General features: G+C 35.1%; 1 pseudogene; it reads right to left on the bottom strand.

Annotated features, from left to right (window-relative positions):
• Window positions 1-12,494: 12,494 nt before the first annotated feature.
• LOC122604359 lies at window positions 12,495-26,663 on the bottom strand (annotated as a pseudogene).
• Between the last annotated feature and the right edge of the window lie 279 nt (window positions 26,664-26,942).

The raw sequence follows: 26,942 nt of genomic DNA, 5'->3' as shown, positions 1-26,942 counted from the left end.
TCACACTGGAATGCATATCTTCTGTCTGCCGAAGTTTTTGCTCGGCAAATCTTACAAGTTGCCCAAAATATGTTCCAAAACCAGTTTCCATACTTGTAATGTTACTGGGCAAAAAAAAATTTCTTATGTTATCTGTCGAGTAGTAAGCTCGGCAAACACATAAATTTGTCAATTTTTGTTTCTTGTCTAAAAAATTCTTGTCTTTGTCAACTTTATTATGTCTTGATAAATGTCAATGTGTTATATGTGGATCCATTTATAGTTTTCATGAGTATTAGGGTAAGAAGCAAGGTATTGAACGCCTTTGTGTACTACCTTTGTTATCTTATCTTTCAATACTTATGTGATTCTATAAATTGTAATGTTTTCTTATATATATTAGGGTGAGTAGCAAGATATTGAACGTCTTTGTGTACTACCATTGTTGTCTCATACTTAATATATGTACGAAACATTGTGTTTGTGAAAATAATATGTCTAAGTTGTTCTAATGTGTATATTTTTTTATGTGGTGTCTAAAGTTGTTTTTCTGGTCAAATGTTGGTCAATTTGTTTCTCTTTCAGGTTTTTCTTAAAAAATTATAAAAAGATGACTATGTTTGAAGAAGGTGCCTCAATGAAGATGCAAGCTAATCAAGCTTTACATATACCATTTGCATCCAAATTCCCAATCATCACTGAGATTCTTAATCATCATCCTTTGAACATAGCTCTCACTAATGGTGCTATAGTTCCAGAGAAATATGTATTCAATTTGTGGGAATCTATCGAGTACATAACTGATAAGAGAAAGAAATCAGAAGACTTCTTTCAATATACTCTGGAATCAGAAGGAAAATTCTACTTGTGCAAGTTCAACTTGGAACAATTCAGAGCTATATTGGGATTCCCTGAATATGAAGTATATGAAGAACTACCTTCAGTAGAAGAAATGTTGACTGCAGTTCAATCACTGGGATATGAAGGAGAGTTGTCTTCATTGAGAGACTATAAAAGGATGAATGTGGCTATATTGTGGCACACAATATACAATGTACTGACCACTTGATTGATGCCATCTCAGAAAGGAATTGATGCAATGACAAGACATTCTCTATCACTTTACTATGCTGTCACTCATATTGTACAATGTGACTATGCAAAGATAATCTGGGAGAAACTGGCTCAAGTAATGAAAGCTAAAGGGCAAGAAAGAAAGTAATTCCGTACATCAGATTCTTCACTCTAATAATTAAAGATGTTCTTGATTCCACCGATATCATTCCCAAATTAGATGACAGCTTCAAATGTGTCATTGCAATGTACAAGTCAAATCTAAGAGGCACAGGGAGTGATGTTGCTAAACCTTTTCCTATTCCACCATTTTTGATAAATCTTGTACCAGCTAACAGTCCCCATCTTAGGATGTATAGAGAGTGGTTAGACACAGTTATGGGGTTTGAAAACCGACAGACTCATACCCCAACTATGCATAGGTTGCCAAGTGAGGTTCCTAGGATTACAAAAAGAAAAAGAGGGGATAGAGGAGAGGGGACTGTTGAGCCACAAAGGAGAAAAACAAAAAGAGTATCATTTGAATCTCCTATTACACCAAATATCTCAACTTCTCAAACAACACCACCACCATCACAATCAACACCATCAATTCCAACAACACCTACACCACTTCCTTCTATTTCTTCTCCATTTCCACCAATTCTTTCTCCACCACAATTATCAACCATACTTGAATCAACATCAAACATTCCTGCTCCCATTCCTGGGAGAAGATTAAAAATGCAAGCTATAAGGATTAAATCTAATTCTGGATTTGTTAAAAATCACCAACAAGAAGCACAAGAAGAAACATTCTGCTTCATCTTCTTGCTTGCAGAGAGATGAGTCGAGTACAGGTGATGGTGATCTTAATCAATCTTTTGGTACCTCGACGGATTTTGATGATGAACATATCACACAAACCATTGCAAGTGTGATATCGGATGTTCATTCTGGGGATCAGGGTACTGGAGATGAAATTGTGCCGGAGGAACAAGGAGGGAATGAGGGAGGAGTTGAAAATACCGGAGAGGTTGAGAGGTCTGGGCTAGGACAAGGGCGTAAAGAAAACGTTAGCCCTCCAATAGATGAAACAAATGAGTCTAGCCGGGATGACAACCTTAGGGTAGAAGTCGAGAGCTGGCTCTTGCATGCACAAAACTCTCGAAACCATTCTGACTCCTCACAACAGGAGTTAGTCTCACAAAGGCACGAGGAACAACCACACTCACCACACTCTCCTCATTTGGAGGATGAGAGTGTTGAAATAAGAGAGGACCAGCCCCACCTCTCACCTTCAGTTCGTGCACTTGAGTCTAGATCTCCTAGGGACAGGGACCTGCAAGCTCAGTTTAGTACTGATGCCGGAACAAGCGGAGAGGGACCCACTTTGTGTGACCCTCTAGGACAGCTTGGAAGTCCTGCCTTAGCTAACATCATGCCAGTTTTAGCCGCATGCAACAGTTCTCAAACCGAGACTGAGAGACAGTATGAACGCCAAGGTGGCACTGATGTTTCTCAGGATCAACCTGAGACTGTATTAATGGGCATTCTTAGTGACTCCGGTGTTGTGAGTGGTGTTACCCAACAACATGTCCCGGATAGTGATTTATCACAGTCTAGGACACAACTTGATTCTGGTTGTATAGCCAATGAATCCGAAACTGCTGCTGAGGGTCTAACCCGAGGATCTGCAGGAAATCCTGAAACAGCTTCAGCTGGTTTAGGTCACACCACAAGTGTGCCAACGACCTCCGGGTTGGTTCTACCATCTTTTCAACCACCAACATAAATTCCAACAACACAAACACCCCAACAAACTTCATCAACTTCTAACCGACAAGAAAAAGACAACACTTGCAATCATTTATTACAAATCTTGATGTCTGAAGGTGATAGAATTAACATGATTGATAGGGGAGTGCTAAATGCCTTGGAGTTGAGAGATAGGGAACTGGAGCATGCTCATCAAGTCCAAGCTTTGAAAGAGCAAGTACAAACTCAGAAGGCTGAATATGATGCCAAACTTGCTGCTTTCGAGCTAAGATTAATTGCTCTAGAGTCTTGTCGAATGGCCTCGGTTTCTACGAGACGGGATGATCCTGATTCAGATGATCACCCCGAGGGGGGGAACCAAGGAGATGGTCAAGCCAATGTTGATGATATTTCGGCAAGAGTTGAAGACACTAGTGTTGATGTAGAGATGGGGGAAAGAAATGAAGGTAGAAATGATGTAGGGATTGAAGATCGGGCTGAATTGGAAAGATTAGCTTAATGTAGAGCTAAATCTGATGAAATGTGGACAGAGCTTGGTTTGAATGTTGAAGAAGTTGAGAATACTGAGTACATGGATGAAATAAGGAAAAGATTAGAAGATGTGTTTGGAATGGGATAGATTGAAGGGGAAGAGGAAGAAGAGATTCTTGATGAAGATATTGTTGATGAGGCTTTAATTGAATTTGTGTTGAGGGTTACGGAATTTGTTGAGACTCAAAGATCTACTGATGAACCAGTGTTTGAAGAATTCGATGATCTTGATTATTTTACAACTGGTCCTTCAGGTAGAAATGAAGCTGAAGAGTCAACAATTCCGTCTGTGTCAACTCCGAAGCAATATTCTTTCAGCGATTTTGAAGGGTTTGATGAGCTGAGAAAAACCCCTGAAGCCGTTTCTCAAGATTTCAAGAAGTCAACCTTTAAACCAGTGTTAAGAGAAGCGATCATTTCTGAAGCATAAACACTTCCTGACTACTTCCCTATAGAACTAACCGAAGAACAATGGAACTTTGTGAATAGGGGGTACTTCCTCAGAGATCAAGCTAGAATGTTTGCACTTGGCATTAAGCCAAAGCAAGCTGCAATGAAGTCAAGATTTTTGGAGGAAAGAGCATTTTTGATCTTCTGTGGAGCTACTAAGGTTGTCAAAGTAGGAAGACCGGAATTTGCTGCTATGTACAAGTTTAAGGATCCAAAACAAGTTGAAGAATACAGATCTCTCCTTAAACTTGTTGATAGCTACAATCCAAACATTCTTGAAGATCAGAGGAAGTTCAGGATCGTGGTGCTGATCAGAGTGATCTTGATTAGAAAAACTCACATCTCTATACCTTGTTTTCATGTCAAGAGAGAAAATGGCTTGATATATAGATTCAATGAAGCTCACTTCAAACTTTTGTCGGTTGATGACATAATTTTCCTCTACAACCACTATGTGAATGCCATTCAAAGGTATCGTGAAGATCTTATTGCCTTTGATGCAGTGAAGAGATACATGTCCAGCGTTATTCAACATGCATCATTGGAAGATTTTCAAATTGGGTTTGACTTGGTTAAGAGGAAGATTAATGTTCCGTATCCAGATCAAAGTCTTTACACAGAAGATATAGAAAGGCTGAATATTGGTTATGTTCTCGAGAAGCCAACACTTAGGAGTAATTTTTCTTAACAGCAGAAAGAAGAAGATCTTTGTTAAAATGTGCGACCTTGCTTCTTACTCTGATGGAACCTTGGAATTTTGTAAGAATGTGTTGTTATGCTTATTTGAAGATGAAGAGCCTGATCAAAAGAAAGCTCTGCTTGATAAGGTAATCAGCAAGATTGATAAGAGACGGGGTTTCAGAGAGAGTATTAGAATGATAAGGGAGACAAAGAATGTTAAGAAGTCCAAGTATGTTGAGAGAAGAAGGGGAGGATGCTTGATCAAGTATGAACCTAGTAATGTGTTGGGACCACATAACATTCCTCCTAGAGACTATGTAGCAAACATGGTGGTCCCCAAAGATAAACCTGAAGGTGACAACTGGTTCTGGCATCCAAACGAAAATAGACCAAATACTCGAGCATAAAGACTGTTGACTCTCGGATACATTTTGACAAATCACTACTAAGGGGGAGATTGTTAGAAATATACTTTCTAGTGTAAGTATGGAAGGGGGACTAGTGTAAATTGTATAAAAGTATATAAACCCCCTTCATAGCTTAGAAATTGTAACTTTAACACATTTCATGCAATCCAATCTTTCAACACACACAAACTTTCTCTCTCGGCATATTACACATAATTACACACACACGAACTCTATTAACACACACTAAAACACGTATTTAAGCTCAATTACATACATTCCATCTTGGAGCTCATGAAAAGCCTTATTTAATATGCTAGGACTAGGAATATTGCTTATTAGTAGCTTTGATGTAATTATTTCTCAAATATTTAGTTATGTGCTATAAGTGGAGTCTACGTGAGGTTGGTCGAACTAATACTATATATTTTTTAATTGATTTAAGTGTCTGAAAATTAGTCAATACGGTAGAAACACTTACAAGTAATTTACATGCTTTGATAGTATTAAACAATCAACCCGACTATGTAATTTACATTTGTTTTGGATTCGTATCTAACTTATTGAAGTAGTTGAGTCATTATTTTTGCTTTTGCTTTTTACCATTGTGGATTGAAACCTCTATACTGACTATTTTGCTTTAGCCCACATCACAGTTTTTTCATTTTTGCGCAATTGACGTAAACGTAAAAATCATACAAGTTGTGCAGGTTGATCTGATCACCTCCCTTTCTACGACTCTGCGGGTAATTGCTTTTTTGTTTATTACTCAACTACATTATTATTTGTTTGTTTCGTTAGGTTGTTTAGATTTTTTCATGTTTGGTGTTTTGTTGAACTGTTTTCATGTTTCTGATCCAGGATGTTTGACTACGGCTCAAACTATTGTTTCTTCTCAAGTATTGGGTTTCATTGGGGGTGTACTCTGATGGCTTATACAATGTTCCTACTGGAATCAAATACCCCTTCCCAGTCACTTGACATAACGGAGAATGGTCAGCAAGGATAGAACTTTTCCATCCACTAAAAATACTCGTACATCGGACGGGCCTAAAAACTATATATACTAATTTCTTAATGATCTAAGTGGTTTAAAATTTAGTGTATCCTTTGTTGTCATGTGTTTTAAAATTTGAGCATGAAATGGTTCTTTATCTTAAGACATGGATTATGTAAGGAATAGTTGTTTGTTGGTGTTTGAGCATGGATTGTTAAGCTCAATCACAAAGAGGGTTACACCACGAAAATCATCATGATCTCCTACCAAGTAGTGCAAACCTAATATGTTCTTGACGAACCTAAGGTGAATGATGATTTTCCCAAATAGATGTTTCGATCTTTGGAGGATATTAAATATTGATGACTCTGATGATTTTGATGATGATTGAATGATAAATTTAGAGATAGAATATGTGTGTATGAAAGATGATGAACGAATGTTGATTGATGTTGAATGTAATATTGAATGAACGAATGAATGTTGCCATAATAATGATTGGGGTATTTATAGAACACCAATTAGGGCAACATTGTATTTTGGGTCCGTCAGGTATGGGCCTGGTCTCTGAATCCAAAATGTCAGTACAAAGAATAGAACCTTCGTGAATCTTTGAGATATCTTTCTTGATACTATTGTACGAGTCCTTATATCATGGAGAGTATGTCATAGAGAACAAATATTATATATGTATAAACAAATCCAGCCTGCCTTCACATTACTGCCCAGTGGGCTCCAGGAGCGTTAGTTTAGGGCTAAATTGGCTTTAAACCCATTTACTTAAATAAACCATTCCTGGAATATTAAGTCACAATTATATGTGTTTTGTTTGATGTCTCTCGACGTATACTTGTATAATATAATGTGTTTTAAGGCCACACTCTTGTCATGCTCTAGTTAGAGTCATCCTTGGTCTAGGCGGGCCATGGGTTTGTTATGGTTGGGCTTTGGGGCAGTTAAACCTTTCCATTGTATACTTTTGCTAAGTCAAGATATGACTCGCTCTCGTTCTATCCTCCTAGGGACCAATGAAGATAGTTTCTTAAAGCCCTTTGCCAAGATATACCTTAAGCTCTCGTTTCTCTTTCTTCTTTAGAGTTCTCGGCTGGGACCCACCATCTTCACTCCGGTTTCTCTCTCCTGTAGTGAGCTCTCGGCTATTCTTTTTCCCCAAGGTGTTCTTGACTTGTTTCCTTCTCCAACACCTCATATGAGCTCTCGGATATTATTCCCATCTAAGACATCTCTTTTCCTTCCTTCCTCTCTTGGATCAAATTTATAAAACATATATATATATATTGTCGAGACTGACTTTGTTTCTACCCTCTCTTTGATCTCTAGATAATCCTTTGGTAAAGTTCTCAACCTTCTTTTCCTAAACACTCTCGACATCCTCTTTTCTTCCATATAATACAAATTATAGGTGAGAATTTGGGGCTCACCCCTTCAGTTGGGTATTATTAGAAAGGGATTTTTATTATTACTATTAAAACATATTCAAAACTTTGTCTTTATCTTATCTAAAGAAATTTGACTGTTTAATTCCATGTTCAAGAATTCATGAGGGTTGAGCTAATGTCGTACACGATGTTCAACTTTTATAATTGATTAAATTTTTTATTCAATTAAAGTTAAAAAAAGGGGGGGGGGGGGTTTAACTAGAATCAGTACTTATATGGAATTACTTTTTGTATGTTTCTTTCTTTAATTTGTAACTTTTTATTTATTCTTGATGCATAGGGTATGTAACTACAATTTTCAATATATGAAGGTTGAGTTAATATCATACACCATGTCCAATTTTTGTAATTGATTAAATTTTTTATTTAACTAAAGTTGAAAAAGAAGATTAACTGGAATCAGATTCTAACGAAATTGATGTTGACAATTCTATGTTTGATATCGATTATTCATATAGTGAGTATGATTCCGATAATTATGATAGACCTTCCCCAAAGGTTTAGTTTATTATGCATTACTTTTACAACTTTTCCATCTATTTGGATCGTTTTATGTTTTAATTTTAGGTATTATAATGAACTCCAATTTTTTAGCTTTGATTAATATATTTTGAGACTACTCGTACATTGGACGGGTCTGAACACTAGCATATAAATATATATTGTTGAAACCACGTTAGTGTGACCGTCACTGATCATTTATCTTCCTGATATGATAATTAACGATAACTGAAATCCCTATATCTAGTAAATATATAATAGGCATATTTACTCTTAAAGACTTAGTATAGGATTTCCCAATAGATGATTGGAATTATGAGAACTAATGTTACATACATTAAACACCAGAGGGGTTGAATGTGTAAATACTTTCATTATAAATAGAAAGTCATTAACCCTAAATTAGGTTAATGGAGAATCACATACACACACCCTAATCCATCTTAAATTCGTGTGTCTTCCTCACTAAATTCGTGCATCATGTTACAGCCGAATTTATCATCCCATTATTACTCAATCACCTTGTTATGGAACCCGAAATCAATAGCAATCATGCTTTATGCTCGTACAGGTTCCACAGGTCGATTTGAGATGTTTTATCACTCGAATCGAATCATGTTTATTCCAACATGTGGTATCAGAGCCTCGTTACAAACAATCAGTCGTGATTTGGTTTGGATTTGATGAATTTCGCGAACTAAAAATCTGCAGAACAAGAACTTCGTGCTGACGTCGTCTCGTGCTGACATCATCATGGTCTGTAGCTCCTCACACTTACGTCATCACAAATTCGTGCTTACGTCATCGCAAACTTATTCTTAAGTCACCACAAACTTCAGCTTAATTTCATACACGACTTACTGAAAACCCATGCTTACATCATCACGAGTTTATGACTTCATCGTGCTGACATCATCATGAATTTGTAACATCTTCGTGCATACTGTTCACGACTTTCTGATGTCTTCGTGTCTATGTCATCACGACTTATTGATGTCTTCGTGCTTACATTATCACAAATTATTACTTATGTTCATGTTATAGTAAAGATGATCTTAGCTGATGAATGTGTTCGTGGTTTTGAAAGGAACAAAACATAACTTTTGAAAGGAACATGATATAAGTAACCAATACACCATGTTTCGTTAATTGGTTCTCCTTAACAGAATTTTATGTTGCTAAAAGGAAAAATAGAACCTTAATGGACATGGTGAAAAGTATGTTTGTCAACACTAACTTACCTACTCTCTTTTGGACTGAGGCCTTACGTATAGCCATTCATATAAGAGTTCCATTAGAATCTGTCCTTAAGACTCCTGGAAAGAAAGGAAACTGAGTCTGAATTATATGAACGTATGAGGCTAACTGTCAAAGCAAAATTTATAATCCTAACTTAAAGAAACTGGTCCTAAATCCCTTACTTGTTTCTTTATTGATTATTAGTTTTACTGTCTTTCCTACACTACTAGTATTATTGACACGCATCATGCCACGTTAGTCGAGAACTAAGAGATCAGTGGGAGCACGACAAATCATAACTTAAGATTTGCAAGAAGTACAAGAAGCGGGGGGAACCACTCGTCAGTTATTATTACTCCTCTGATAACTCCTCTTGTACCCAACACTGCTCCTAATGTCACTGATCTAACTTCTCCTAATCAAAATCCTAATCCTCCTAATCATGATACTACTAATAATAAAGCATCTTGTTAATAATGCTAAAATAAAGCATCTTATCATTAATGCTAAAGCATCTTCCTTATTGAACCTAAAAATCAACTCAGGAGATCATCTAGGTCACACAAGGCCATAACTTTTGATGATTTCATAACTTATTAAACTGAAGTTGAGGACATTGGAAAGCTTACTAATCGTATTCCTTATAAGAAGCCATTAATAGCGATCAGGCCACTTAGCGGAGAAGTCATTATTTAATAACTTAATTTCATAAAGCATAATGATGTTTGGGACTTGGTTAAATTTACTGAAGAATCCAAACCTGTAGGATGTAAATGGATCTTCAAAACCAAATTAGACCCGAATGAGAACGTCAAATGCTATAAGGCCATAACTAGTTGCGAAGAGCTTTACTCAAAAGGAAGGAATCGCATATCAAGTGACCTTATCTCCTATCTCATAAAGATTCCTTGAGGATCATCATGGCATTCGTAGCTCATTATGATTTAGAGTTACATCAGATGGATGTCAATATTACTTTCCAGAATGGAAACTTGCAATAAGGCGTATACATGTGAACCTGAAATTCAAGAAGGTAAATAACACATGGTCTGCGAGTTAAATAAGTCCATATACAGGTTCAAGAAAGCATCACTAAAATGGTACATTAAGTTTAATGAAGTCATAAAAGGACAAGATTTCCTAAGAAAATCAAGTGGATTAATGCACGTATCTTAAGATCAGTGGGAGTAAATTTACAATCTTTGTTTTGCACGTGAATGATATTATGATATTATACTTGCAAATGACAACTTGGATATGTTGCATGAGTTGAAGCGTTTACTTTTCGCAGAATGTTGACATAAAAGATCTCGGTGATGCCTTTAATGTCACAGGTATCGAAATACATCGGGATAGGCGTAATGATGTTCTAATTCTTTCTCAAAAGACTTATATTGAACACATCTTAGAACGCAATAACTTGCAACACTACACACCCACTATAGATCTATTAGTAAAAGGAGACATGTGATTGTTTCCGAAGTCCGAACATTGAGATTAATAAGTAGCAAATGAGGATGATACCTTACTTGTAAGTAGCTGAGAGCATTATGTATGCTCAGGTCTGGACTCGTCCAGACATCGCTCATATCGCCGATATGCTTGGGAGTTAAGTATCTAATCCCGGATAAGCATATTGGAAAATGGCTAAAAGGTTCTACGATATCTGCAAAGGACCAAAGACTACAATTAACTTATAGAATAAGTGACAACTTAGAAGTAATAAGTTAATTTGATTCCCATAAGAAATTTACTTCTAAATTTATATGATTAGCTGGTAGACTTATATCTATTGACGGAGTCATAAATAGAAACTGACTACAAGCTCTTCCATGATGGTTGAACGTTCATAATTTCATGTCATGGCATGTTGTTACAGAACCTGGTTAGTGGACTCGAAAGTTGTCAACTTTATTATTAGACCATTGAAACTTTACTGTGATAACTCAGCTACCATAATTCTTTGAACTGTAACAGTTCAACTGGTGCTGAGATGTATCTTGATACAAAGTTTTTGTTTTACGTTAACGGAATGAGAAAAATGTTCTTTGTATTGAGTACATAAGTACACATAATATGCTAGTGGATCCAATGACCGAAGGTCTTCCTCCTAAAATCTTCGTAGGACACGTGTCGAAGATGAGGCTTACTAAAAGACCCATTATGATAACATGTTGTACTTATTGGTCATTAGTATTATGTTAATGAAAATTTTCCTCCTTATTCAAGTTTTGTTTGTCTATTAGTTACACTTTGAGCTCATAACAGTGTAAAGACATTACATAACAAAATTTGTTTTCGTCAATTGATCATTGCTTATTAACTTTAAATTTGAGTCATAGTTTGACTAGTGGAGGACCTGACTTGATGTTCTTCTCTACGACTGTACTTATTGGCTATGATTTCGGTTTAAAACAAAATGAGTATTATCCCGGCCGAACTTACTAAATGCTCATAGATAAATGATCGCTTGGTCAAGTGGGAGAATGTTGGAATTACGTTAGTGTGACCATCACTGATCATTCATCTTTCCTGATATGATAATTGACGATAACTGAAATCTTTATGTCGAGTAAATATATAATGGGCGTATTTACTCTTAAAGACGTAGTATAGGGTTTCCTATTAGATGATTGGAATTATAAGGACTAATGTTACATACATTAAACACCAAAGGAGTTGAATGTATAAATACTTTTATTATAAATAAAGAGTCATTAACCCTAAATTAGGTTAATAGAGAATCACATAAACACACCCTAATCCCTCCTAAATTCGTGTGTCTTCCTCATTAAATTCGTGCATCATGTTACAGCCGAATTTATCATCCCGTTATTACTCAATCACCTTGTTTTAGGAACCCAAAATCAATAGCAATCATGTTTTATGCTCTTACAAGTTCCACAAAACGATCTGGGATGTTTTATTACTCGAATCGAATTATGTTTATTCCAACATATATATATATATATATTGAAACTATCCATCTATCGGACAGATCTGAAGACTAGTCTCAATATGGTTAACATTTGGTTAACTGACCGATAAAACAGAGATCACTTCGAAGTTTATGAAAAAGTATGTAGGGGTAAATAGGTCTAACATACGACACCGATAAAACAGACATTTGGTTAACTGACGTGAAATTGTTTTACGTTAGCTTGAAATTGAAAATATATAAGTTCCCGTACTACTGGAGAACCAATTTATTACTCTTTCCATTACTTTGCTACAAACAACCTGTATCGCCAAATAAACAAATAAAGGTAGAAGATGTTACCAAGCATCACTCCCCTTCTATATTTTCTACCTATGAAATTTACATGCATAATCTAAATGTTTTACACCTAGGGAAGTGAGATGCTTAAACAATGAGGATCCTAGCTACATTTTTAAAAGAAAATTTTTGGGGTCGGTAGTGGATGTACATTACAATCCGACCCACGCGGGTATGGCCTTGTGGTAGTATATTATCTTCAAGGAACCAAAAGAATGATATAGAGCCAAACAAGTCACTCCACTAAAAATTTGAAGTCTGGATTTTCTACAAGGGCACATGTTGGTTTCATCTCTGCAAAATCCTTCTCGTGGAGGAAGTTGATTAGATCGTCAACCGAAAACGGAATGCTGCATATTGAAAATATAAAATCATTCATGATCACTTATATAACATTGTCACAGAGTATAGTTGTGTTGCATCTTATTGCTTACGAGGGATCGTCTTCAAGCAAATAGGAGTTATCTGCAGAATCCTCATAGCCTGCATGAGCTTTCAAAGTAGAAATAACCTGAAGATACAATTGTCAAAAAAAAAAGGTTAAAGCATTAAACCAAACATATGGGTGGCTTTGGTTTTTTTTTTTTAAGTTAACCTAGGTATCCAGGAGCCGACTAATCCCAGAGTGACCATCCACTTTGTCAGTATCACGGAGTCTTTGCGGGATTACTTCTTTGATCATAATAGGGTACATTTTTGCAACCTAGGTTTCAAACTTGGGACCTCTATGTATTTTCACCCTTAATAATCAAGACTTTACCACTTGGCCACCACCCTATCTAATTGGTTAAAACAGGTCACTTTGTTTTATCAATTAGGTAGGCTGACATATTTGGTTTACTAAAATTGCCGATAAGTATGTAATGAGTTCGATTACGAAAATAGAATTAACAGAATACTAAACTATTTAGTAATAAAAATGACTTAAAAAGTACTAGAATATTTGGTTACTTCAAGTCCTTCACCCGTTCAACCCATTTTAACCATTCCTCTAACTACTGGAGAGTAAAACGAGTAGATGACAAATATAGCTTTATTCTTACTGCTGGGTCTACACTTTTAGTATGGTAATTTTCATCATAGTAGAGTGTGCAAATTCTGTAAAGCTGTTGAACACTTAAAACCTGAAAAGGAGTGCATTACTGATATTATTACCAAGATTAAGAAACATGTGATCTAGATACAAGTTAAAAGATACATGAACTTATATAAATACAGGACTTACAGGGCATAGATCAGTTGTGAGATCATCATAGGTTATTTTACCTTTCTGATGGATAATCTGCATGATGTAAATGATAAAACTTTTATATACACACACATGTTGCTCAAACATTAAAAGAAAACGCTTTCCATGCCGTGATAAACTAAGCTTCGCTGGAAAGGCACAAAACTAAGAAGGGTTTATTGCCTAGAATACATGTATAGGTTTCCATACCTATAGAGCTATTTTCTTCCAAAGAGCTAATGTAAAGATAGTTTTGTGTCATTTTTGAGTCATTGCAAGATGTTTTTTATTTAACAATTAATGGTTTCTAAAACAATAATTAGTATAGTTGGTTGTTAAAACTATACATCATAATTTTAGTTTTACATATAAGTGATTCAGAACCATCTTTTAGTGATCTAACTGTATTAATTATGGTCCGGAAGAAAGAAATGGAGAAATACGTGGGTATATTCTAGGAAATAAGCTTACTAAAGAATGATGAAATAGAATGAATGGAAAAGAAAAAGGAAGATACATAAGTAATAAGTTTCAATCCTGAAATGTTTTGAAGGGAACAACAGAAATATACCAGGAATCCAACTGCCTGCCTCACATGTTTAAGCTCATCCCACGATGAGTCTGCATACTGATTTATTAAAAATATTTAGAACTATGAATATAAGTTCAAGTAATATATTAATTGTTTGAGCTAATGAGTACCTCTTCTGTGGCATGACTACACCAAAGCTCTAACTCAGCTAACCCCGCTTTAACATATTCACCATTGACAAATGAACAACATTCACGGCGTAGAAGAAGGCTAAGATGAACATAAAAAGCAATTCTAACTCATTAGCTGATAGTAGAGCAAGATGGGTGTTTTGGGTCAAAAAGGGTTCAGGGTTAGGGTTAAAATGGACCATTTTTAAGTGAAAGTCTAAAAGGCCAGGGCTGGGTTAATCTAAGAAGACGGAGCATGTACCTATTGAATAGTTGTACATTAATGTTAGAAAAAACTTGAGCAAAGATCTTCTGATCAAGAACTGTTGGCACCTGAATAGTCATGTTTGATGAGGTCAAAACAAGAGTAGGCATGGGTCTTGCGAAACATAACATCTTTTTAATAAAGAAAAATATATAAGATGACATACATGGTAATCTTCTAAGGTTTTGAGCATGCCATTTAGGCATTCAATAACATGTTGCCAGTATATAGACGGAGGAATGTTATCTGCAGTTCTTTGTGCTACCTGAATTACCATTGAAATTATGAAACTAGAAGTATAACTTGACTACGGCTGGGATAAAAAGTGAAAAGAATTTCCTGGTACCTGTATACAACAAGAGAGATGTTTACTCAATTCCTTCTTTAAATTCTCCCGAATGATTCCATAAATTTTTTCAACATAAGCAGTTAGTTGCTGTTTGAAAAGCAAAGCTGGGTACTTAGCATCCACTTGGCGCACAATTTCAAGGTTGGAATATGACGGTGATTTGCGAAAGCTCTACAAATACCAAAAAAAAATATATGGTTTATTTTCTTCAAACTATATAATATCCACAAATGAAAATGATGTTTTAAATTACGGGGGGTGTATAGAAGAAGCAAGTACTTGTGCCATTCTTCCAAATATTGATGTTGGCTGAGGGGGTCTGCCTGGGTTAGAAATTAACGTCTTTTGAAGCAAAAAAAGCAACGTAGATGTGGCAGAAAGCCAATAAGCCATATGCTCATTGCCTTCTTCTTTCTGGGAAAGTTAGTTAAACACGTAAGTTCATTTAGTTAGGGCTATAACTGAAGCGAATGTTCAAAAAACAACTAAATAAATGGAAAGGAAGAGTATGTATATTTAACTAGTTATGTTTTTACTTCTATTATATTTAATGGTCAACTGTTTGTGTTTTTTTAATTACCTTCCTAAGTGAACAAACAACTAATTATACAAGAACAAGCTTGGGCTGCCCAAACAAACATCTATCAAGTGTTCATGGTCATTCAATTAAACCTAGACCAACATGAACACAAAATTTAGTTTGTGTTTGATCCGTTAAAATATACAACATGCACAAGCATCCTTGTGTGATCATTACGGCCCAAGATTTAGTATCAACAAAAAAAAAAAAAAAAATTTTTGGTTCAGAAACATATTGTTCGGCTCAGTGATCATCTTGTATGAGAATATTATATATAAGCAACTTTGTAACGAGGGATTCAAAGATCGTATATAAATAGTTTTTTTTTTATGAATATATCTACGAATATAGCATCCTTATTGTCTCTTCAGACACAAGTTAGAAAATCCCTTATTTATACCTTAATACATGTTAAGTTTTATCATTAACTTCTATTTATCTTTTTCCTACCCTTCACTTGCGTTGCTTTATCTAAGATCGAAAAAACATTTTCGCAGTGAAGCGCAAAAAGAAAATCTTCTTGGATACATATTCAAACACTTAACCCATAAATGTGCAAAAAATAAATCACCATTTAAAAGTATAATGTACAAAAAAATCACCAATTAAACGTTTTGTTGAGTCTTGGATTCCCTGACCAGACTTGCTCGCTGACGTGTGTCGTCAGCGAGTCCAGTGACTCTTCAGCGGGTTGGATGCTGCCCAAATTGTTGGTCAAGGCGGGAAGATTTCAAACCAGATGAAGACAAGAGTCACATGGTGGTTCTTCCAATTGTAAAATACCTTATATGGCAAAGATACAAGTTGGGACCAAAACAAGGGCTTTCTCTCTCATACCCGTTTTGGTAAAGAAGATAAGGGCTCTTGCATGGAAGTACAAGGAGCCAATGGGACGTTGACAACCACCATCTATCACTATCAAAGGAAGGCTGTGTTGCCCTAATTCCTCCTCTATATAAAGCAATACAGCCGCATTGTATCAAGTGTGTTTGTCACCTCAAAAGTGTGTGTCACTTGTAATTGTATAAGTTTTTAGTGTGTCTAGACTTAGCAATTACTTTGTTCATTTGTATTCTTGTAAGTCAAGTTTGTAATATCGACCATGTATTCATCGTTTAATCAATGATACATATGATTATACTTGCAAAGATTTATTACATTTGAACTTGTGATTGTTCTTGTTGATTACCTTCTTATTTACTTTCTTGTCTAGCTTAATTATAACCTAAGTTGTGCATTCGACTGTTACGTTTAAGTTCATAAACAGTGCTTTTGCATTCTGAACATGTTTGTGCTACAAATAAATCTATGTTTTAAGAGATAAAAGCCTGAAAACGTTTTGCACATATAGACATCGTATTTTATTACTATAATCAACTTTGAATTGTTGGTTTAAAATGGTCATAAACTTCCAAAATCTGTTCACATACGGTCATCAAACTTTGGATTTTCTGTTAACCATATATGTACAAATTTTGAAGGTTTAATGACCGGATCTGAATAACTTTGAAATTTTGATGGTTCTAGAAATGTATAATCTGTATATGTGAATAAATTTTCAAAGTTCGTTAAGCAAGTAGGGCAACAAAAAAGTTCATGGTACAACTGTAACATAGAGTAAAAAGTAAATTTGAGTTTTAGGCCTTTGTCCGTATATTTAAATGTAACATGTTACCTGGATTGCATGACCAAACACATCGATAAGACGATCAAATACATTAGTTCTTTCTGCCTCAAAAAATTTCCAATGAAGCAGGCTTTTGTATACAATATATGTAACAACTGGTTTTCCATTGTTGAACCCAAGATCGTCTGTAGATGTTTTGATTAGAATATCCACGCTCTCCTGTACCACAGATATACAGAAACATCAATTGGATTATGTAAGTTAATCAAAAGTCATTATGTTAGTAATATAGTATATATTAGTATATTACTAACCATAATGTTGTGTAAACAATAATAATGAGGTCATACTATTCTCAAATGATTATAATATGACCATTCACATGTCAGTTGTATAAGAAAAACCCGCTTTTAAGTTTACTAATATAAAACCATGCATGTTCAAACACATACTCGTTGTTTATCAATAGCTGATTTCCTTAGGGAGCTATCAAATCTTTGTATAGATGTGTGACTAGTCTGCGCTTCCTGCAGAAACCAGATTGTTCTTTATGTCATCTAAAAAAAAATAAGATGTAACAAAGCCTAAAGTAAAGAACAGAAACTTATGACTTACAAGGTTACCATTCTCGGGACTGGGACCCTGCAAGATAAGTAAGATAAGATATAATTTTACACAAACTCAATGTAAGACATCGTTATACATTATGACATTTAACCTTAGATGAGAATGAGAAACGTCTTTTGGAAGTTGATGATGTCAACATAACTTGTTGGCGCAGAATCTGTTCTTCAGTCTCCATATCATTGATCCTTTCTTGAAGCCTTAAGTAAGAAGAAGACACAAGAAATCACATAATCAAGCACTAGTTACCACATCAGATTCATATAGTTAAGATAATAAATTAGTGATTTTTGAAGGACTTAGAAACATAAGCAAAGTATAATTGTTAACCTTTGCATCGTGGTTTTCATTTCAAGCATCTTCAATTCTGTTTCCTGGGCCTGCTTCAATCTCTCTTCACTCAGCTTGTTGCTTTCTTCATACTTTATCTCTATTTCATCAACTTTTTGTTCCAGTGAGCTAATTGTGTCCTGTGTGTGTTCCAGAAGACATTAATTGCCAAAAAGCAAGATTTTTTGGTGATAACTAGTGGTCACAAAGGTGAAGGATTCTACTAAATTGTGTAATCTTTTTCTACCATTCGATTTTGGGTTAGCTTACAAGAGCTTATTTCCCAAATTTATCTACAAGGCATAATGTAAATCTTGAAGTAACACAGTTCAGGAGGTTGAATCCATTAGAAATACACTTTTCATGACTCTTATGTTCCCAGTTTATGTATATATTTTATTTCACCCATTTAATTGCTGATTGAGAACAATAATCCAAATCATCACATTCATTGGTAAACGAGTTGAAATTGATGTAGCATATAAAACTCCACCTTAAGTTCCATATTTTCAGTAGTAAGCTTTTCAACTATCTCTTTGCTTGAAGCATCTTTCTCTAAACGAGCTTGTTCGAGTAATTTATTTGCAGCCTCGCGTTCCTTCTGAATCAGTTCTTTATTGTGTAGGGATTGATCTTGCATCTCTTTCAAAACGGACTGCAATTTTGCACTTTCATTATTTTTAGCTTCCTCTACATCAGCCTACAACAACGAAGTAAATGTAAGGATAAGAAAAGAGGTCAGGAAAAATAAAGTATGATTTGTAACAATAAGTTTTCAGGAAAAACGTTTTAACATCCAAGATAAACTAGAATATTAAACATCTAAACTATGATTTAGATATTAATTCAATGGCTTTAAGGTTTAGTTTATCTTGAATTAGAAGAATAAGTAACTCTCTCTATCATGTACATTTCAATTCAATATAATCAATATACAAATATCCTTTTAGGTTGTTCATGGTATCTTCCCTGTCACATATCATGATGTTTTCTTTGTTATTTTTTTTTTTCCTTGTTTAAGTGGGATATACTCTCATTAGATCTACACATTTCCTCACTCGATCACATTATAACTACACCACCAAAGAAGTTGTGGATTTAACAATACCACATCCATTGGTATGTAAAGCTCATAAGAAGATGTGCTGGAAAATAACAATACCAAAGTACAAAATGTCCATATGGATTGTGGTGGTGAATTTTAACCAATACCAAAGTATCGCCATCATGTGACCACATGGGCCCACAAAGGATGGCTAGAGGTCACACGTTTAAAACTTGCCAAAGACAAGTAGAGAAGCTATATCTGGTGATCCATGTGTGAGGATGGTGACTTACCGGCATGAGTTCTATGCGGTATGCGCTCTAGGTACCAAGTTGGTATATGGGACCAGAGGTTCCCACCTATTTACCCTTTTTCTTATATCATGACATTGTAACATGAAAGTTACTATTACTTACATGAATGCATTCGCTAAAATGGGAAGTTTACATGCAAGTAATAGGAAAAATAATGAGCCAACAAGAAAAGCTGCCAAATATGATTACAAGTATAGAATCAGTTCAGCATAAAGATGCTTACTCTAATCCGCTTCTCCAGCTGCAGTCTCCAGGTCAGTTCTTCAACTTCCTTTTCCAGTTTTGATTTGGCTTCTTGTAGAGCACCAGTTTCCTTTGCAGCCTGCATAATATAAATAATTTATAAGCATTGTATACGCAAGCACCTAGGGTGCTTACAAAAACAAGGATGGTATAGGATTTCGTTGAACTCTACTGTTCATTCTATTGCATGCGTTGTACAACAAAATGTTTTAAAAGAACTGAAAGAAAAAGTAGGACATGCTTGTATCAAAAGATGTAATGGAAGGGTTGGAAAGGTATCATTTTCTGTAACGAGTAAAAACAGGCTTGGACTAAAACAAAAAAAATGGTTCAGGTTTGGACTAACACAGGAAAAATGGTTCAGGTTTGGACTAACACAGGAAAAACGGCTCAGGTTAACTCACAAAAAAATTGTCCAATTAAAATGTGTTATCTATAAAAAAAAAATCTGTAAATTCTGTCACAAAAGTAACATAATACAAAAATATTCGAAATCGTTTTTTCTAACCATGCATGCCGTTTGGTGTACACACAACACTTCCATTCTTATATTAAGGGATAGGCAAAATTTCATAGGGTATGTTAAATATAGCTAAACAAAATTTCAATTTGGCAAAAAGGTATACAAATACTTTCTCTATAAATATATATGCTGAACCCTACACTATTTAAGAGATTAAAAAATAAAGATGAAGATATAGTTACCATTTTAAGCTTCCTTAGTTCTCGGCGTGCAAGTTTTGCTCTCCAGGAAGATTGAGCAGCTATTGTTGCTTTTTTCAATCTACAATAACGGTGACGAGCCAGAAATTGTCGGCATTGTCTCTGTGAATTTTTCATCGAATGAAACAGTTTCAGGAAAAAACTGATCACTGAAATCTTTATCCCTTAACCTCATGATGTGTCACAAGATATTGTAAAGCAAGATAATATATACTGCCTGTGAATATAATATTCCTTATAAATAAGGTTTTGTGCATAAAGAGAAGAAAGAGTTGTCTCAAGAGGCAAAAGGAAAGTTCAGCCGAAGCTTATTTAGGAGTGTTCAAACTCACAAAAATCCCTTTATATTGCTAAAAATCGTGTTTTCTAAACAAGCATAGTTTTTTAATATCCAGAAATACTAGATAACTCAAAATAAGAAAAAAAAAGTACTTCAGACAACTAAAATACAAAACCATAGAACGTTGAAAGATAATAGTGGGTCGTATTATACTTCTCCAGTCTCTATCATGAACTAAGAAAAACTTGGTAAGTTTCAGTTTCATACATTAAATAGCTCCATATATAAATGAAGCTCATCTGTACATATGTCCAAGAAAACTTGAATTCAAGCCTTTTATGATCTTAGGCTTTAGTTCAGTTTTTATGATCTCAATTTAAGCTTATTAAAAAGGATTGGGTCAGTAAGCTTCGATATAGCTATGATGGTAGGATATGCGATCTAAAAACAATATGTAATAACAGGGAAATGATATGGCTATTAAGCACTTCCTCAATCTGTCACAAATTCTACGATACCTGGATAATTACCGCTGCAGTATCGCGCTTTTTATAGCGATACTCATTACGTGAAGCCATTCCACGCATTCCACCTTGAATTTTAATAGCCGAAGAGAATAAAAGTTTGTAAGCTTTCCTCTTCAAAAACTTGCGTCCCTCTTTCTGCAGTCTTACAGAAGCCACTTCTCTCTTTCGGTGCTCAAAGTGATGACGTCCAACTTGCCCTGCACTCAATATTACAAGACAAATACATCCCTTATCTCCTGTTTACATATACAGATGAACTGATAATGATGCATACCTCTACACATAGATTGTATCTGTATTGATGATAATCTTAACGAGTTAAACTTCTTGCGTGCAGAATAGGAAAGAAATTTTCTTTGGATTTTGCTAGCAGATCTTCCCAAAACTTCAGTTCTGCGAGCATCTAGCTCTGCCATCTGACCAGCTCTGAGAAATACTTTTGTTTTACCAATCTGTAATTTAGACAGTAAAACATTGCGATTGTTGGGATATTCAATATAATAAATGAATTATACAAGCCAATAACTCCACAATGATATTGGTTCCCTGATATGAAAAAATGATATGTAAATAATTAATTTGCGTGTTACTTGAGACACAAACTGACTTCAAAGACAGTAAAGATTACGCTTTACATGCATAGAAAGAACAATTTTCAAGTTTACATCATCAGAAAGACAAAACAAGAACAAACAGTTTTTAAAGAGCACAAACATCAATATAGATGTGTGCTTCCTTTGAAACTGTACAAGCTCCACATGTCTAGAACTATAGATGTGATTCGTAGAATCGTATGGAGTAAAAAGTTATTCACAGAACAAGGTAAAAGAAATATAATTGTTTGACATTTTGTTTTATCAAGAAATAACTTGATGTAGACACAAATCCATGAAAGAGAATGATGAGATACCTGATAACCTTGAATATTTGCCTTATCTAAAAGCATCTTCGAAGTCTTAATATCATCGATGCTGCAGTTAATATCAAATAAGCTAAAATCTGATTCCAAACATAGGTCAAGAGAGTATCAAACATTCTATCTTTATGTTCTCGGAAATTGTCAGAATGAGATTCCTGTAATAAACTACAACATAGTACAATACCTTTTCAACACTTCCTCGGGTGAAAAAATTTTGAAGCGGTGAATGAACTCTTTAAAAGGTTTGCGTGTAGGAAATCCAGCCATACTGATCCTAATCGCCTCCATAACACCCTAGAATGGTATGAACATTGATTTCTCAACAAATATGTGTATGTATAACATAGTATAGTATATATGAAAGATCCAATGTGCTAACTTACACCACATCGTAGTTGCTGCAGTATATTTTGATTCTCAAAGATAGAAGGCTTTAAAAGATTGTTTGGTTTGACACAACGAATGTAATGTGGCTCCGTGTGACTTAGTGTCTCAAGCAATTGTTGTAATTGTTGCTGTAAACACAACACATGAGAAATTCGGTGGAACTACAGAAAGATCTGTGTATTGAGTTTACCAAAACAACACTATACCTTAAACCGTGAACCAATTGATTGAAACTTTGATGCTTTCGATGACTCTTCTTGTTGAGGTGGGAATAAGCCTGACACAAAGGAGCATTTTGAAGCACCTAAGAGTGCCTGTTGTTCTGCAACAACGTAGTCCTTGTTCTTATCCAGAAAAAACTCGGTTTGATATGTGACCTGAAATCAGACAACCGTTTGGAAGCATCTTTAAGCTGTTTCAGTAAAAGATATTATAATGACTATATAGTAGTACTCAGCTTGGACAAAAGTTTAGTAATTTCTAGATGTCAAATATACAGAACCAAAAAACATACCTCGCCCGCATAATGATCAATGGTAAATGCTGAGTTGGAAAGCTTTGGCTTGCTAAAACGTTTGTGTTCTTTCAATGTCTGGAAAAGTTTTTCTGCAAAGGTTTCATGTGTAGATCGTGGAAACATGCTGCATAAGAATAACCACCCCGATTTTATAAATTAAAGACTATATATGTTTTCAGTTATCTAATATCTGTATAACATAAAATTGTTCGTTGACTAGCAGAATATAGATTATAAGATATCTTGGCAACATACCAAGCCTCATCCAAAAGAGCAAGGATTCCTCCAGGTTTCTGAAAATAAAAATTAGTTACATGATAGAGGAGCCTAATACACATTGAAAATTTTCAAAGTGGTCGGTGATAATGAGAATTGGGAACTCATAGAGGAAACAATTTTCATCTGAACGTAGACGGACCTTCTCAATAAGATCTAAAATATCTTGATTGTCAACAAACTCTATGTAGCTCCAGTCAATTTCCTCTTTAGTATATTCTTCTTGCTCCATCTTAAAAACATGCTGCATAAAGAATTGATATACCGACATTCACATGAGACTATTTTGTTAGCTTCACAGAACTGACAACTAATAAATAACTTGTAATTACAAACCTGATTGAAATGTTGCTGAAGTTTCTCGTTAGTCAGATTGATACAAAATTGCTCAAAACTGCATAGGGTCATTATCAGTCGAGTCATTCAATTCAATGGGGATTATAACGTGATAGGCCACAAATTAAACTTCAGAGTTATTTAAGTAGAAAAACTATCTGTCCAATGTACACAAAAAAATTATGCACAAAACAGCAAGCGCTTGATGCAGTGGTCTATAAGAGATAACCTATTCAAATGACTAAAACAAAAGCGTACCAGTTAAGCACCTGTTTGTCTTGAAACTTTCAAATCCATAGATGTCCAGTACTCCAATTAATAATTTCGAGTCTTGATCTTGACCAATAGATTCATTAATCCGCTCTACAATCCTGATTTACAATAAAGAACATGAAATATTAACCAAAGTATTTAAATAAATAAAGATGTCCATGGTAAAAATCTGCGTTTTAGATTAAATATACCAGTCAAATAATCTTGTATAAACTATTTTGGCCAAAGCATCTCTATTCAAAGCTGCAGCAACTGGATCAAGCGACTTCTTGATGCTTTCATCACGTGTTACAATAACACGTTTGCAGAAGGAATCTTCAAGCGACTCCTCATCACACCTTAAAACGATATTCATATGATATTAAGATTTAGAATTTTGATGCAGACAGCCCTAAGGGCAGTGTCTAGCATGTTATTACACACTTCATAAGTTGTACTTTGGTTTCCAATTATCATGTCCCAGAATTTTATAACGATGATGTACAACTTATTACATGTAATAACATGTTTAAAACAACCCTTAAGGGCGATTAACATCAATACGACAATACCCCAACATTTATTACAAAGAAAACATTTAAAAACACACTGAATAGAGCTAGTTACATGAAAAGTTCAGCTGCAGTTTTTAGATGAAACCGAGATTGATCATCCTTAGGTGTAGATGAATCTGGTTCACTGTCCTTAATAAACTCAATATTTCCAAGGTGGAGAATTGCAGCGACAACACGAAAAATAGCCTCCTATAAGAGGGAAATATTTTGTTTAGTTTCAAGTTAAGTGACCTAATAAATAGCAGAAATATATAAGTACCTGCTCTTTAGGAGAAATCCCAACAACATCCATAGCCTTTTTTGTTGCGAGGTACTCTTTTGACTCGTCCACTCCATTAAGTTCATAACAGTTAGTTTGATTTAGGTAATGAAAGGTCTTAGGCTTTCCCAATTTGTACTTCTCAACCACCTGAATGGTTACAAATGTTTTTGCCATGTACATATTAATAATAAGTATACAAGACCGCGAATACTATTGAACATCTAGAAGACGAAAGAGTTGCGGTATCAAAAGAAAAACCTCGAATGATAATCAGAATATGATGAAACTGGCATTTTTTTATCTTTTCTTTTTTCTTATAACGGCAAACTATCATACTCCGACTCCTAAAGTACACGAATGTCTAGACATCCCAGGACTCCCTAACATCCCCCCTCCCCCCTCCAAATAATCCACCCCTAATTATGCACGAAGTGAGACTTGGATTTGGGTGGAATCTCCCAAGGTCCAAGACCTTACCAATGGGCTGTAAGAGCCAAGAATTAATTTAGTGACCCATCAAACAAAATCGCGTTATTTCAAATTGTTTACAGACGAAAACAAACTATATTCGTAATGCTAAATAAGAAAGATACTACTTGGGACCATACATTGCCTTTTTGCATTTATATATAAAAACAAAGCACAAGGAAACAAAACTGTGTGAATGCAAAAGAGTGATTACCTCCTTAGGTGCAGCACATATCATGTAAAAACAGTGATAATTTCTCTCAGGATCAGAAAGTTGACAAACACGTGATCTTTCCAACAAATAAGTTCTTATAGCAGCTCCAGAGATCTTCCCTCGGTCATTAAATTGGATCTCAACAAACTTACCAAAACGACTGTTGTAGGACAACAGTCAGTTATAATATATAACTTCTTCACAGAAAACAATGTGTGTTTGGAAATATGGCTAGCATGAACAAATTGTTAACAATATATAAGGGTCGACAAACCTTGAATTGTTATTTCTGACGGTTTTTGCATTCCCAAATGCTTCTAGAACTGGATTAGACTGTGAAACATAAAAGAGGCAAGTTAGTATTGAAGTTATATCTTCATTAACCAACATCACTAACAGTATTGAGAGTTCGATATCAGCAGCATATGCAGCGCAAATTTAGTGTAAAATGAAAGGTGCATATTTATCGATTAATGGTCTGCTCTACAATATCCCAATCTGCTCCAGTATCCCTTGTCTAGAAACCATATCTAATGGTTTAGAATTGAATATATCCATTAAGAAGCAGATGTATTGGAGCTGATGACTTTAGTAATCACGACATATATAGATACACTAGTACTCAATTTTAAATAAAAATAGCGTACTTCTAGCACTTGCTGTTCAACACTCCTTTGTCCCTGAGCTCCAGGACGACCTCCCATATAGGCAAGATACTGCATAAGATTTTTTGTGCTTTCTGTCTTACCTGCTCCACTTTCTCCACTAACAAGAATTGACTGGCTTATTCCCTCATTAACCATCTGTCTGTATTCATATAAATTCTTTATTATACAACAATTATTCAAAATCATTTTAATACAGACAAGCAATCATATAATACTTGCCTGTATGAAGTATCAGCAATAGCATAAGGATGTGGACTCAGCTCCCCGAGGGCTGCACCTTTATATTGCCCCATCATATGCTTGTCATATAACCGAGGTATTCTTTTAAAAGGATTCACAGCTATCAAAATATTGCCCGTGTAAGTCTGAAAAGAAAGTTTATTGATTTAAAAAAATTCCCGCGGGGATTTTGGAATGTAACAAGGAAGGCGAACCACTAGATGTATAAACTAACATAGATTTCATCCATATTGTATCGACTTCTTAAATTCTCAAGGACCCCTGGTTCATGGAGATAAGCAAGCTTTGTCATATCATCCACACCACATGGAGGAGCCTCTGGATCTTTTGGAAACACATGATCTGGAGTATTGACCACCTACAACATATAAACGAATCAAGAAACCATAAAAAGTTGAAAACCACTCAACTATATTTTGTCAACTCCAGAGTCCTATTTCAAGCTTGCTATAGGTTTTGTTGTGTCCATTTAAAGAATACGAAATTACCACTCTTGATGAATTCAGTTAATGGTATTATCGCTGCACCTAATTGGTGGTCTAAAATTTTTCTATATACATATAATAATAATTAACTTATATATCTCCCAGATTACCTGCTAGATATTATTCTCTAACTAAGAAGCTTAAAGCTCCAT

The sequence above is a fragment of the Erigeron canadensis genome, chromosome 6, assembly GCF_010389155.1.
Source record: "Erigeron canadensis isolate Cc75 chromosome 6, C_canadensis_v1, whole genome shotgun sequence".
Lineage (NCBI taxonomy): Eukaryota > Viridiplantae > Streptophyta > Magnoliopsida > Asterales > Asteraceae > Erigeron > Erigeron canadensis.
Note: the sequence above shows the minus strand (reverse complement) of the source record. Positions and strands in the feature narration are given on the sequence as shown.